The following is a 13,519-nucleotide window of genomic DNA, read 5'->3' on the forward strand; positions in this document are numbered from 1 at the left end:
TTTCTCATACTTTCCATGCACTGATGTGAATACCCTGACTTGAAAGCTCACATTTCTCAGTGTAGCCACATGGGAACCTCTCAGGGGACTCCTCCAGAGTGGACCCCATGTGCTGCAGTCCCCGTGTTTCCATGCTCGTCTCAGTTCCTTGCCCCTGGGTGGCCGCAGAGGAAATGTGTTGGAGGGAGAGCAGGGCTTTACCTTGCGGTGGCCTGCTTTATCAGCAGAGCCAGGAAGCTGCACAAATCCCTGGCAAGGATCCACCTTCAGCTTTCTGAGAAGCAGATAGCATGTTGCAGGCTGTGCTTCTTTTAAAGAGGCAGGCTGGTTTGGGTGAAAAGTTAAAAGCATGGAGCACTAGTGCATCATATTTGCCCATATATATATATGTATATGCACATTATAGATATGTATATATACATGTATGTTCCCATCCATGGCAAAATGCAAGCAGTGCAACACTGTGGACTTTGCAGTTCACTGAACCTAATAAAATTCTCGGTATATATATCTACTGAATTCTTTACTGGGCCAAATTTGCACACTTTAAGCTGATGGGAAATTTTATACTGGAGACAAATAGAGATTTTTACACAACTAAGAAGCTTTCATTTTGAACTCCTTTTAGGTGTAGAGTGGGAAAGTGAAACACAATAATCTCCTTCTGTCCTCTTAGTACATGGGAATGAACAAAATGTTATCAGTCTCAAAGAAAGATTTCTGTTCTTGTCCTTTCAAATCCCCACTTTGCATCACACCATTACCACAATATGTAAAGCAATGGCAGAAGTTGAACAATTCATGGGAAACTTTCATTTAGATTCAATCCAAACTTTAAAAGCTGCCTACCCTGCATTGCCACAGCGTGGCATGTTTTTAAGCTACAGGAAATATGCTGCGTTCAGCAACATCACGTAATGTTAATTGCTGAATAATCTACCCTGCAGTCACCAGTGTCAGTGCTGTAGGTGACAAGCGAGGTTAAAAACTGCAACTCTGGTTGTTAATGTTGTATTTCTCTAGCAAAGATATTCTTTTGATTATGGAGGTTATTATGGAGCTTGATTTGGGGACAGTAAAAAAATTACTTTCAAACCCACCCTAGTGGAAAAACTCTAAGCTGTTCTTTGGTACATCTAAGAATTCCAACGCTCCCTCTGGGAACAAAATCTAAAACAAAATCTGGTATGAAGGGGACAGATTTGCTCCAATGCCAGAAGTGCTCTAATTAATGTATATGGTGTTTGTGGTGATAAATGGGGTCTGTCAGAGGGTAATAATTAATTATTAATCATCTGAACTTCTCAAGGTCATTTTGCCCTTAGGCTTCTGAAGTGTTCTCCAAAAGCAAAAAACTGATACTGTAAATAAACAACTCTTGATTTGCTACACATGAAGTCCAGGCATGTTCTTGCATTGCTGCTCTCAGTTCTCTTCAGAAGCAGGCATTTCATTTCTAATACTCTGGCTACTGCCCTCCCGCCCCCTGTTTGCACTCACTTATCTGCACTGCAACTGGCAGTGTTGACTCACACTGTCACTACCCAGCCTCTTGCTAGCAAGGATTGGTCCACAGCCCGTTTGATGCCAGCAGCCATTATGTGAATGAAATGCCCCTGTTATTCTGTGTTAATAATATCCTACCTCTAAAGTGATGGTCTACTTTGTAGCTGGAGGGCCTGTGACTACAAGGACGTTAAATGTTAAAATCAGGAGGAGTTTTTAAAAGCAATCATAACACCAGGGAGAAAAAGAAAGAGAGAAATAATATTTTTTGGGGGGTGGGTTGTTTATTTTTGTTTTGTTTTTGTTTGTTTGTTCTTTTTTTTGTTGTTCTTTTTTTCTTTTTCTTTTCTGAAACTCTAATCTCTGTTCTGCATCTGTCCGCTCATTTACCCTCTGGTAACTCTGTCAGCTCCCCCTTTCCCAACAGTTCCCTCATGGAAAAACTGGGCAGGAAGAGGTCATTGAAAACATTCTTGGGGATTGAGGCTACCAGGGCTTGCTGCTGCACAATTACGCAAGCAGATCCTTTTGAAAACAACTTTTAAGAAGGAAATGGGGAGCTTACAGTGAACAAATGAGAACAGTGCTTATTGTAACTGCGTGCCTAGCACTGACTTTTCAGCCTGATAATGTAATTTTGGCTGCCCTAAGGTGTAACTGCAGGACAGTAAAGTGAAAAAGAAAGTAAGTAGCTGGCATTATGTCAATCATTTTAGACTTTATTCTGTAATTTAAACTACTAAAAGGAAAAAAAACAACCCAACAACCTCTTGATCCTTAATTTGAAATTAACTCGTTTATTTAAAACATGTGTTTAATAGTAAAGAAATTGCACTGTGTGAGCATAGGTGGCAAAGCACACACTTCCACTTGTAGTGTACTTACATAAGTCATTTTCCTGTGAACACTCCAGGCTCTTTCATTGTTTTTTTCACATGGGCTTCTTTCAAGGGTTTTGAAATGGTGAACTTAGATCACAAAGCTGAGCTAGGTAAACACAGTTAGGGGTTCTGAGTAATCTTTCATTGCCAATCAAAGTAATGACTTTCTTTTTGCTTGCCCTTTTTCTTTCTCTCTCTCACTTTGATTTATACTCTGGAGTTTTGCTCAGTGATTTTTCAGAAGCTCCAGAGAAGTTAAAATAAACATGTTTAGTGTTGAATAGATTCATCTTCTCTCCATATTTTCCCTCAGGTCTTTTGCTGTGTTCATAGAGCTGCCTTACAGAATCTCTGACTCTGTGTGACAGCCCCTGCTGCTGCTGTCTGCAGCCGGAGACATCCTTTAGGAGGAAGTGGGAGTTTCTCCTATGCAAGAGTGGCAGCACTGTGCTCTTAAAATTGCTTGCCGTCTGGGTTAGGAAACGTGTTCTATGTAGGTCACTGGTCAAATTGTCACATCTGTATGCTCAAAAATCGAGGCTGAAAGCCTGCTGTGGCAGTGGGAGGCTGTGCAGGGGCAGGGTCCAGGTGCAAGGTCAGGGTCCAAGTTTGGGAAATACCTTCATTATTGACTCAGTGTGTTACAGATACGTTCTGCACATTCAGAGGGAAAGGACAGGACATGGAGAGCTTTTGGCTCTCCTCCTCTTCTTCTCACTCCACTCTGTTTTTAGTTTTGGTGTTTTCTCCTGTTCAACACAAGTGCACAAAAGCTGATTGAAAATAATTATGCATGCTGAATCTGATGCTATTCAAATGCTTGTACAGAAAGGCTGAATTTTTTTATAAGAACTACCTCATGTTTTCAGCTGGTGCTACAAGTACAGCCTAGCTTAGTGTAATATACAGACTTAACGATCAGAGGAGCTACTTACCATAAATAAGGGCATAATTTTACAATAAAGGCTTAAAATTATTACAGCTCTTTTTAAATGCTGCTGTCTTTGCTAAATTATACCACAGAAATCCAAGGCTGGTGTTTAACAGGAGCAGGGTGCAAGCCACAAGAATGCAGCCATCATTGCACTGTGTTTATCCAGTTCCCCATAGATTGATTTTAATGTGTGTTTATTTTTATTCTGCTGCCTCTGTGGAAAGCAGGACCTGGAAAAAAACAAAAAACTAACAAAAAAAAACCCCTCTGGCACAGCTGTGCAGATGTCCCTAACTGATACAGTAATGACATTCAATATTACTACCAAATAAATGTCTAATACTTGGTAGCTGCCACATACTTATTCTGCGTGTGCCTCCCCTCCTTTCGCTCAGCTTGGTTTCAGGTTCCTTTGCTATTGTCACTCTTGATCATTAACAGACCAGTGGCATATTGCACTCACAGCTGGCATGGTGCTTTCCTGTCTGTATGCCTTCATGTAAGAAAGTCACTGAAACGATGCCTTTCCAGTGAATCTAAAGGTTGAAGGAATAACTGAAAAATTGCTGACACGTGTTTGTTTTCTCAAAATAAACCTCGTGCCCACGGCTGAGGGGATTTCTTCCTCCGGCTGTGTGCAAGTTGATAGTAAAAAGAAACCTTCTGACATGGAAGTCCTTTCCTTTCTCCAGATGGTTTCCCTATGAACTAAGCTCATCTCCAGAGCTACAGAGCAGCAAGGGGAGCCAGGCCTCCCACTCAGCCCCATGTCAGCAGAGGCCTCACATCCAGGCCCACCCTGGGTCCCTGACACAGTCTTGTCTCCAGTTCCATCTGCAGCCCAGCAGCAGGCCCCAGGGCTGGGCTCACAGGGTGAGGCTGGGGAGCTGCTGTGGGGTGGGCCTTGATGCTCTGGGAATCTTGTGTCTCCATTAACAACAGCATGCAGCTTGGGGCACCTTGGTGCTACCTGATGGAACTCTGAGCTGCGGGAAAATGGTGTCTGAGGCCAAAGGGCTCCTGATGCTTTGTGTAGAGCGCTTCTACTTTCGCTTGAACTCTTGCCTACAAGATCTGAGGTGGAAGCCTCTGTTCCTTCTGGTGCTTTTCCCATAGGGTCTGACATAAATAATGAATTGAAAATTAGGTGGGATACCCAAGACTACTCACTCGCTTTGCACAAACAGGGTGTAATGTGCTCAAGTGGGAGTGTCGGACTTTGGCTTTCTCAAATTTCCTGGCTATTGTTGATTTCTATCAGGCCTTTAAAGCTATTTAAACACAGTGCGTCGTTTGCGTTTCCTAAATGAGTGAAAAGGATGACATATTTCATTGAAGTTTTATGCATTATTGTCAGAAAGACCCAAAGGGTTCTTCTGGCATCAGCACATCCATTAGGCAATTGTTGCTAACATGCATAATACGCATCAGGTAGACTTTGTGGCTCCAAGATGTTTGTCATTCTGTCTTCCTTTAAACACATGCCTATAATATTTTGTGTACGACTTCTACAAAAACATACGCATCTGTGGTGGTGTACATGTATATAATACAGAACACACTACTCCATAAAGCTGTCTATCTTACAAAACACGCAGAATATATGCCATATGTGGGAAAATTCTGTACCAAATTAGATGTTAAAAGTTTTTATGCATACTTAGATGATTTTTCAATCGAGCTTTTAAGAAAAAGAGATCTTTCAAAGCTTTCAAAAGGAACTGTTTGCTATATGATTACTGCCAGTGCTTACTTTCAATTAAAACTATCCTGACAAAAAGCAAGAATAAAAAATATATGAAAATAAGAATCATTCTGTTACGCTAATTCTTGCAATTCTTTGTTCCTAAGAGCTCCAAAGGCCAGTTACAATTCTGGGAGCAGTTCACAAGGATATCCCTTTTTACCAATTCACACTTGGTCTACACTAACGGTCTTTTTATTTTTCTTTTCAAAGTGGCGATAAAAGCACTGAGCTCTGTGGCTGAGTTCAAAGCTTTGCATCAGTGGCTGGAGACAGCAGAAGGCAGCCTGCAGCCTGCAGCCATGGGGAGTCGTGCCTTGGAGACGGGGACACCGCTTATACTGCATCCACGTGGCCAGTGGGCAGTCAGCAGCTCAGCCTGGCCACATGGCCTCCAACACTGCGAGGGCAAACCGCAGCAAGCAGCTGGACAAGCAGAAAATACAACAAAGCAAGGCTTCTTTTGACCTCTTTCTCACTAGCATGCAATGCTGCCTTTACCAGAAAAGTCCCTGGGATGGCTCTTCTTTGGCAGTATTCTCTGAATTCATTATGAGTACGTTCTTCTGAAGAGTGCAGACTTTGAGCTCAGTGCCTCGAATGTGTAGCTTAAAAATGTCCTGATCAAATTGCCAGCTGCTGAAACATGGCATGTACAGGGCCAGACCTATACCATGATGCTTTGAATAGCGTCCTCTCTGTGTAAGGCTTTCAGTGAAGACTGTACATTCCGGGAGAGATTCCAATTTTAGGAGTACAGCAACTAGATTTCTAAACCTAAGCCATTTACCTAAGCCTTTACCACTTGCTGGTACCTCTGTCAAATCAACAAGCCTGCACAAGACTGTTTCTTAAACTTAGGCCCTGTGCAATAACAAGTGAAAATAAAAGTCCAGAAAAGGTAAAGCACCTAAAATGTGGGAAAAGGACCTATATTTTCAGAATATTATACAATTTTTTTTCTTCTTCACAATATAAAAATGAGATTTTCTCACAAAGTAAATTTACTTCTTTTTCAGGACATACAACTGAAGTGCTGAGAATACTATAATAGTCATTCGTCACAGTGCAAGAGAAGCAAATTCCAAATCGTCACAGAACGTATCCAGCAGCTGCACTGTTTTGACAGGTACAACAAAAATATTTCTCACTGAAAGACAGCAGCATTGACTGTCTAATATCAGGTGTTGCAAAAAAAAAAAAAAAAGAAAAAAAAAAAAGAGTATAGCTTTCTTGTTTTAAAACATGCAGACACGCTGGGGCACTGGGTGGGGAGCCAGGGAGTGCTGTGTTGTTATGAATGAAGGAGATTAATCCCAAGTAATATATCATAACCTGTCAAAAATGTTGTGTGGGTTAAACTGATAAGTTGTTAACGTTAAATAACCAGAGAAGAATATTAGTCAAAAACTGTTGCAAGTAAAGATTTGATAGATAGTTTCTAAGAAAAAATAATAAAAAAAGAATGCTCATTTCTGAAATGGGCCTTGGAGACATTCAGATATTATTTAATGGGAAGCAAGCTTTTCCTGGAACAGGCCACTGTGCAGGAGAGTGACTGAATAGGATGAAAGGCTCCAATTGCAAAATCACAAGGTGGTATCTATCACTCCAACCTTTTCATTTCCCAGCCAGACATATGGCTGAACCTTGTAATTTAAATGCAGATTATCTGTCCCAGCAGGGGCGCCTGAACACCCTGGAACCAGGGTCGTGTTTCAGTAGGGGTGTCAGGAACGGTTTCACATTGCATAATTTCAAAATATTTTGTTCTCTACCAAATTGAAATATTTTTCATATTTTTAGAGGATGAGCTTTTTACTCCTTTAAGAAGAAAAGCATTTATTTTTGATTTTCACTACTGCCTGAAAGCTAGTTTGTCTCCTATTTACACAGTAGGAATGAATCTCCCCATTTACAGTCCCAGGATGGCTGAACTTCAGAGTCTTTGGCACTGCAGCCTGGATGGAACTGCAGTGTACATTGCACAGTGGTGAGCTTTATGTCAAGGGCCTGCTGATGCAGACTTGTCATTTAGTCGTGTAAATGTAGGGATTTCATTAAAAAGCAAAGTAAATAGGTTTGTGAGTATAGGTACACAGATCTTAGCATACACAATTACTTGCCAGATTTTTGAGCAGAAGGCAGTAAGAGCAACATACACCCTTATCAAAACTATGCTTATACAAAACTATCAAAACTATCGCAGGGATCCACGTTACTCACTCACTCCAGCACTGTCCAATCCACTAAACACTTACTCTCCAGAAACACCCTAAACTGCCATCAAATCCCTCAAAGCAAAGTTTTGAGTAGGCTCAAATGCAGCCCAAGCTGAGGAAATGCCACACATTTCTCACCTAAAATCTGTTGTGCCCTGGACTGACCAGACAAGATGTCTGGCTTCTTCTGAAATCCCCAAGGGCACGTAGCCTAGTGTAGTCTGAGTTCAGCTTTCAGGATCTCTGGTGATAGCCATCTCACCTTGGAAATAGGGCACGTCTTGAGCTGAGAGGGTTTTAGGCTACAGCTCCTAGATACCAAAAGAATGATTATGTCGCTGTGCAAGGGATATTCAGAGAAGGAGTGAGCTCTGCTGCAGCTAAAGCTAAGACACTGTAGGTGCAGAAAAAGACACACAGAGAAGAGGAAAGCAAGGAATATAAATTTATATTTTAAAAATATATTTTAAAAATATTCTAAGAAATAGTGTTGCCAGTAAGAGCAGGGAGGTTACTGTCCTCCTGTACTCCGCTCTGGTGAGGCCACATCTTGAGTGCTGTGTTCATTTTGGGCCCCTCACTAAAAGAAAAACACCAAGGCCCTGGAACATGTCCAGAGAAGGACAACAAAGCTGTGAGGGGTCTGGAGCACAGGTTTTATGGGGAGTGGCTGAGGGAGCTGAGTTCAGTCTGGAGAAGAGGAAACTCAGTGGAGAACCTTATTGCTCTCTCCAACTACCTGAAAGGAGGTTGAAGGAAGGTGGGGGTTGGTCTTTTCTCTCATGTAACAGTGATAGGACTGGAGTGAATGGCAGGTTGCACCAGGGGAGATTCAGGTTGGATATTAGGAAAATTCTTCTTCATCAAAAGAGTGGTCAGGCACTGGAACAGGCTGCCCAGGGAGGTGATAGAGACACCGTCCCTGGAGATGTTCAATAAATGTTTAGATGTTGTACTGAGGGACATAGTTTAGTGGGGAAATATTGGTGGTAGGTGGACAGTTGGACTGGATGATCTTGGAGGTCTTTTCCAACTTTGGTGATTCTATGATGAGTCTATGATTCTAAGACACAGCCTCCCTCCACCTTGAGCTGCAATAGAGGAATAGAAGAAGGAAATGAGACAGTGTGGACATGGGGCAATGATTGCTTTCAAGGGGGGTACGGATGCTACACATAGCACAAAAAAGTTCTAATAAGGAAATCATTTGGAAAGACATAGGCATCCCTAGAGGCCCAGTAAGGGTACTGCCTGACAGATGCTTGTTCTCAGATCACATCCATGCCAGTAACTGATGGTGCGTAGACCCACATGCTAGCATATGATTAGCAGTGTAACTAAAACATTAATGAGGTCTTTAGTATCATTTTGGCTGTCATCACCAGGGGTAAGACTACATCAGGTCTAGAGCTGATGTGCACAACACATTTGTTAACATGGCAAGGATGAGGAAGCCCCAACCACTGAGGCTTTTCTCCCAAGTAAAGGAGAAATGCCTTAAAAAGGCTACTTTCAGAATAGGATGTGAAGAGTGAATTACAGTGTGGGACACAGGGGAAGTGGAGGGGGGACACAGCAGTGACAGAACAGGATTTAAGTGCAGAGAAAGACACACTACACAACTGATCTTCATAATCTTGGTGTTATTAAATGGAGGGCAGAGGGAATATAAGCACATCCTGGGCATATCGTGATGAAATACCATTAGTGTGTATGCCCAACAATGGAACTTTTGTTCTAACCTGTGGGTAATGAATCAGTGAATATATCCCAGCATAAGAAACATTCAAGCTACAGTAAATTCATGTGCGAAAGATGTGTAAAAATTTATCTTTTGGGCAAGTTATTTCCACACTTACTATATAGAATAGTGTGTATGGTGCTGTGGAGAGCCATTGCATAAGCAGAGAACTTACATCCCTCAAAGACACACAGAAGAGGAATTAGAAGCCCATAAAAACTTATTTCAAGAGCTTGTTGTAATGCCTGTGTAAGAGATTGTTGGTTCTTCTTCTGCATGCTAGAAAAACTAAGTTCTTCCTAAAAATCCGCATGCAGGCTCAGTGAGCAAAACTGGAGATGAAAGCAAGAAAGGGGAAAAAAGATGATGTAATCATTTTGGGGCTGTTCAGTCGGTTCTTTCCACTGAATCTCCAAATGTTTCTTTAGCAAAACACATTCAATAAATTAGGAATCAAGGAGTGTTGCCACATTTTTGTATGTTCATCAGCAATCGGTAAACGAGAGAATGGTTCAACATTTGTCAGCCTTCTTTTACAAGTAAAATCTTGAAATCTCTGTGTTTTAGAGAGATTTTGACATGCTCATTCTCCAGCCCCCTGGCTGGAGTCACGTTGCTGTATGTTTTGGTTAAAAATCCCAACCAAGAAAATCATCCCTTTCTGTGCCTTCAAGCTTTTGAAAATCTAATTTAATGAATTCTGCCTTCTGTCTCTCACCTAAATAAACAGTCTTCTTCTTCTTCTTCTTCTTCTTTTTTTTAAAAAAAAAGCAAACAAAAAAAGCCCCAACAAACTATTGCCATCAACAACATTAACAAATGTCCTGTCTGTGAGCACAATTAGTAAGAAAACAGCCTTAGTGGTTTTTAGCCTGCAGACACCCTGTGGAACTCCACAGTCATAGATTCTAATTAAAGGATTGACTTTTCAAGAAAGATTAAAATAACTAAATGCATTTAGCTTTGCAAAACAATGGTGGGGAAGGAATAAGAGAATTCTCAGCAACAATAACAAGATTGTAAACACCAACAATGGACAAGGGCTGTTTAAAGGAAGAAAAAAAGCGCTTGTTTAGGCACCAAGAGTAATAGGGAACAATAGATGCATAAGATAGAATATGTTCAATGTCAATTATTGGTGTTCTTATTACAGCACAACTTTTGAACAAATGCAGTGATGCTACTTGTCAAGCAAAGATTTACTCACGATTGAGGAAAATGGAAGGGCTCTAATTATGCTAGTAGCACTGCCAAATACTACAAGTAACTACTCTAGCATTACCAGAAAAATTTTGTACAACTTTGCATCCACTTTATTATGAAGGTGTTTGAAGTTCTGCAAGTGTTTGCCTTTTAGACATCTTTTGTGGGAATGCTAATCAGAAATAACATTTAGAGAACTGCAAACCTTCAAAGGACTGGAGGTGGATCCATCACCTTCCCTACAGCAGAGTGAGTAGAATAATCAGGAAAGCAGTAGAGGCCAGTGCCTCTACTGTGCCAGTAGAGGATGATGTGCCTGTTGTTTTGATGCTACATCCAGGGGTGCTCTGTTTCTAAAGGGAACTAAAGTGGATCCTTGGCTCCACCAATGGGATTGCTGTTCTGAGCATCTAAGCAGCTTGATGGAGAAGACAGAAATAAAGCTGGAGCAACCTCTGCTCAAAATAATCTGCAACCCCACTGCATTGATTTCTGCTACTTACTTCAGAGACAGCCACATTTTGAGGTTAGAATTCTTGACTGGCTCTAAAGCCTCTGGGGAAATGTAGATTTAATTCATATTTAAAAGGCCAAGGTCAGCGCTATCAAATATTTTTAGGTTATCAAGATTCAGGCTGGAGCAGAAGTCTGGCTGCAGTAAATTCTATTACTAAAAACTGTCTTTAAAAACTCTGTAAAGCAACCTATCACAATTTTTAGGTCTTGATAGCGGAAGTGTATGCTGTCATTGTTGAAGTAAATATAGTCTTTGAATTAACCCGGATTGTATCCATTAAAGCTCTTGTGTAAAAGCATGAATACTTCCATTGATGTTTTAGGATCCAGAGCTAAATGTGGTGCTGATACACAGATCCACGTGTCAAGACTCAGAGGTAAATCCAGCAAAGACTTCTTGCTTGGTCACCTAGGGACAGTTTGTGATGGTCTCCCAGAGTGCTTCTTTTCAAACAGCAATGCATCATTTTGCCTGTACTAAACGTCCCACTCTTCCCCTGCACGAGGGCTCGCCAAGTGAGCATCTTCCCTCCATTCCACATTTCACAGTGCACACACAGCTGGGAATGCGCACGATTTCATGACATTGTAATGTACAGATTTTATCAACCTTTGCCAGCAGTTATTCAAACTGAAAGATATCCAGGATTACTTTTTTATTCTATTCCAGAGCACGCGTGCAAGTGTAGCAATACAGCATCTATCATGCAATTGCGATGCCATGCCTTAACCACGTTTCCAAACGGCCTATCCCACAAGAAAAGATCAGCAAGTAACTGCTTAGACATACACAATGACTGACTTCTTTTCTACCTGACGTGCAATCTTATCAGAAAACGAAGACAGAAATTACTAAGTACATTCAGAAAACATGGAGTGAGAGGTGTGTGTACAAAGCCAATTAAGGAAAGAATTGCTTTTCGCTGCTTTTTTTCCTGGTGCACTCTTTTGGAAATTTACCGCCATATACTAATTAACCTCTGGGTGACTTTATGTAAATTAGATGGCATGTTTTGCAGTGTTGCTGTGGTAGTGTAAATGTCTTAAAGTTATATGAAGTGCTTTGAAGGTAGCCAACAAAGTTTGTTTTTAGTGTATTACTACGAGATGATAAAATAGCCATGCTTTTTTTGGAATGAGAGATAGATGAGAAGAAGAAAAGATGAGAAGTGATGTGAAAGGTATTGGGAAGATACACAGAATTCTTGGGCCACATCCCCAGCTTGCTAAACACAGCCAGGACAACCAGCTCAATGCAGCTGTTCAAATTGCCATTATTTCAGGACTTGGTCTCTTGCACTTAAATAGATATTAAGGATGCTGACTGAAGGTCTAGAACCCTTGGTGATCTTGGAGAAGTAATTTCAGTAACCTCAATCAGAGAGTACCACTTAGGGAATCAAGCAATTGATTTTCCTTGTGCAATACTGTTCCCTTATGCGTACTGTGCAATTAGTTTTCTTGGGGGTCTGGTGCATTGGGGCAAACATTTTTTTTTGTGGGAAAATTAATTAAGGGGACAGTGGCTGGATTTATAAAGATTCACTTTTATGTCGTGAAGATTTGAGTGCAGAATTAGCCTTAGGGACCCACTGCTGCCTACAAATACACAAATTATTTGGAGGGACCAAATTGGTATTGAGAGAGCCAAAGTATACAGTGAAGCAAAATATACTTCTGAATGCCCTCTAAAGTGTATGGCACAACAAAGGTGTCTGGCAATGCCAATTGGATCTATACATCTGTTTCAGGATGAAATGAGCAAGACCCTAAAGAGGAGTCTTTTCCCGTTAGAGAGAGGCAAGAGTGGTTGGTGCTGATGAAAACACCTGCAGTCTACATTTAATCTGAAACATCCCAGTCTCTCAAGCAAGTGTATCTAATATAGGAAATTGTGCGAGGAGATAAGAGAATTAGGGTATATATCAACTAAGTGCCTGCTGTCTAATATTATTTATAAAAGATAAAGTATTATACATTAACATGTGCTTATTACGCACTATATTACATGCCACACATCTGTCGTTGTTGGGGTACTGACACATCACATTTTAATAATGTGAGCTGCCCCTGGGAATGATGGCTAAGGTGCTCAACATGGGGAGATAGTACCAGCCTGTGAATTCCAATCCTGTGAAGCTGTTTGCTTGCAGCCCACACTTAGGCACTTTAAGTCTTGAGATGAAGGAAATGCTACTGTATATCTGTTTTCTGTCATTCTTTTTGGTTAGTTTAAGAGGCCTCCTGCTCAGTACTCTGGTTGTTGTGAATCTGAGGCACCTAATTCTCCCCGTGATATATACAGAATTGATATTTCACACTGCATGTTATGAATTCAGTAGTAGGAGCCTATGAGTTATGTGTGGGGAAGATCAGTGCTTGCGTGTAGTTTGTAGATGTAAAGCCACATGTCTGTAAGTTAAGCACAGTACCAGCTAGCCTGTAGGCTTGCAGATTTTGCTGGGTTTTAGCCGGTGAAATGCTGAAGCATTTGAAGCAGTGCCAAATAACTGTCTTGTTCACCACCTATATTGAAGAGTGAATATTCAGGGTGAGAGATCTACTTCATGACAGTCTGGGGAAAAAAAAAAAAAAAAAAAGAAGAAGAAGAATTTCAGAGAAATATTAAGGAAAAAATCATATAATCAATTCCATCAAAATAGTGTCATGCAAAGTTGAATAAAGCTATTAGATGCAGGGACAAGTTCTTAGTCTGAAGGAGAGGCAGGCATGATTAAAGAAATGAGGATGATGAAGGTGCTTCCTCCTCGC

The 13,519-nt window shown here is 41.0% G+C and overlaps 1 protein-coding gene across 1 annotated transcript in view; it reads right to left on the reverse strand.

Annotated features, from left to right (window-relative positions):
- LOC128092111 (uncharacterized) overlaps window positions 1–13,519 on the reverse strand; it is a 726,933-nt gene that overhangs the window by 36,874 nt on the left and 676,540 nt on the right. The gene's annotated exons all lie outside the window — the stretch shown is intronic.

Source organism: Tympanuchus pallidicinctus, unplaced genomic scaffold (assembly GCF_026119805.1).
Source record: "Tympanuchus pallidicinctus isolate F22 unplaced genomic scaffold, pur_lepc_1.0 scaffold6, whole genome shotgun sequence".
Lineage (NCBI taxonomy): Eukaryota > Metazoa > Chordata > Aves > Galliformes > Phasianidae > Tympanuchus > Tympanuchus pallidicinctus.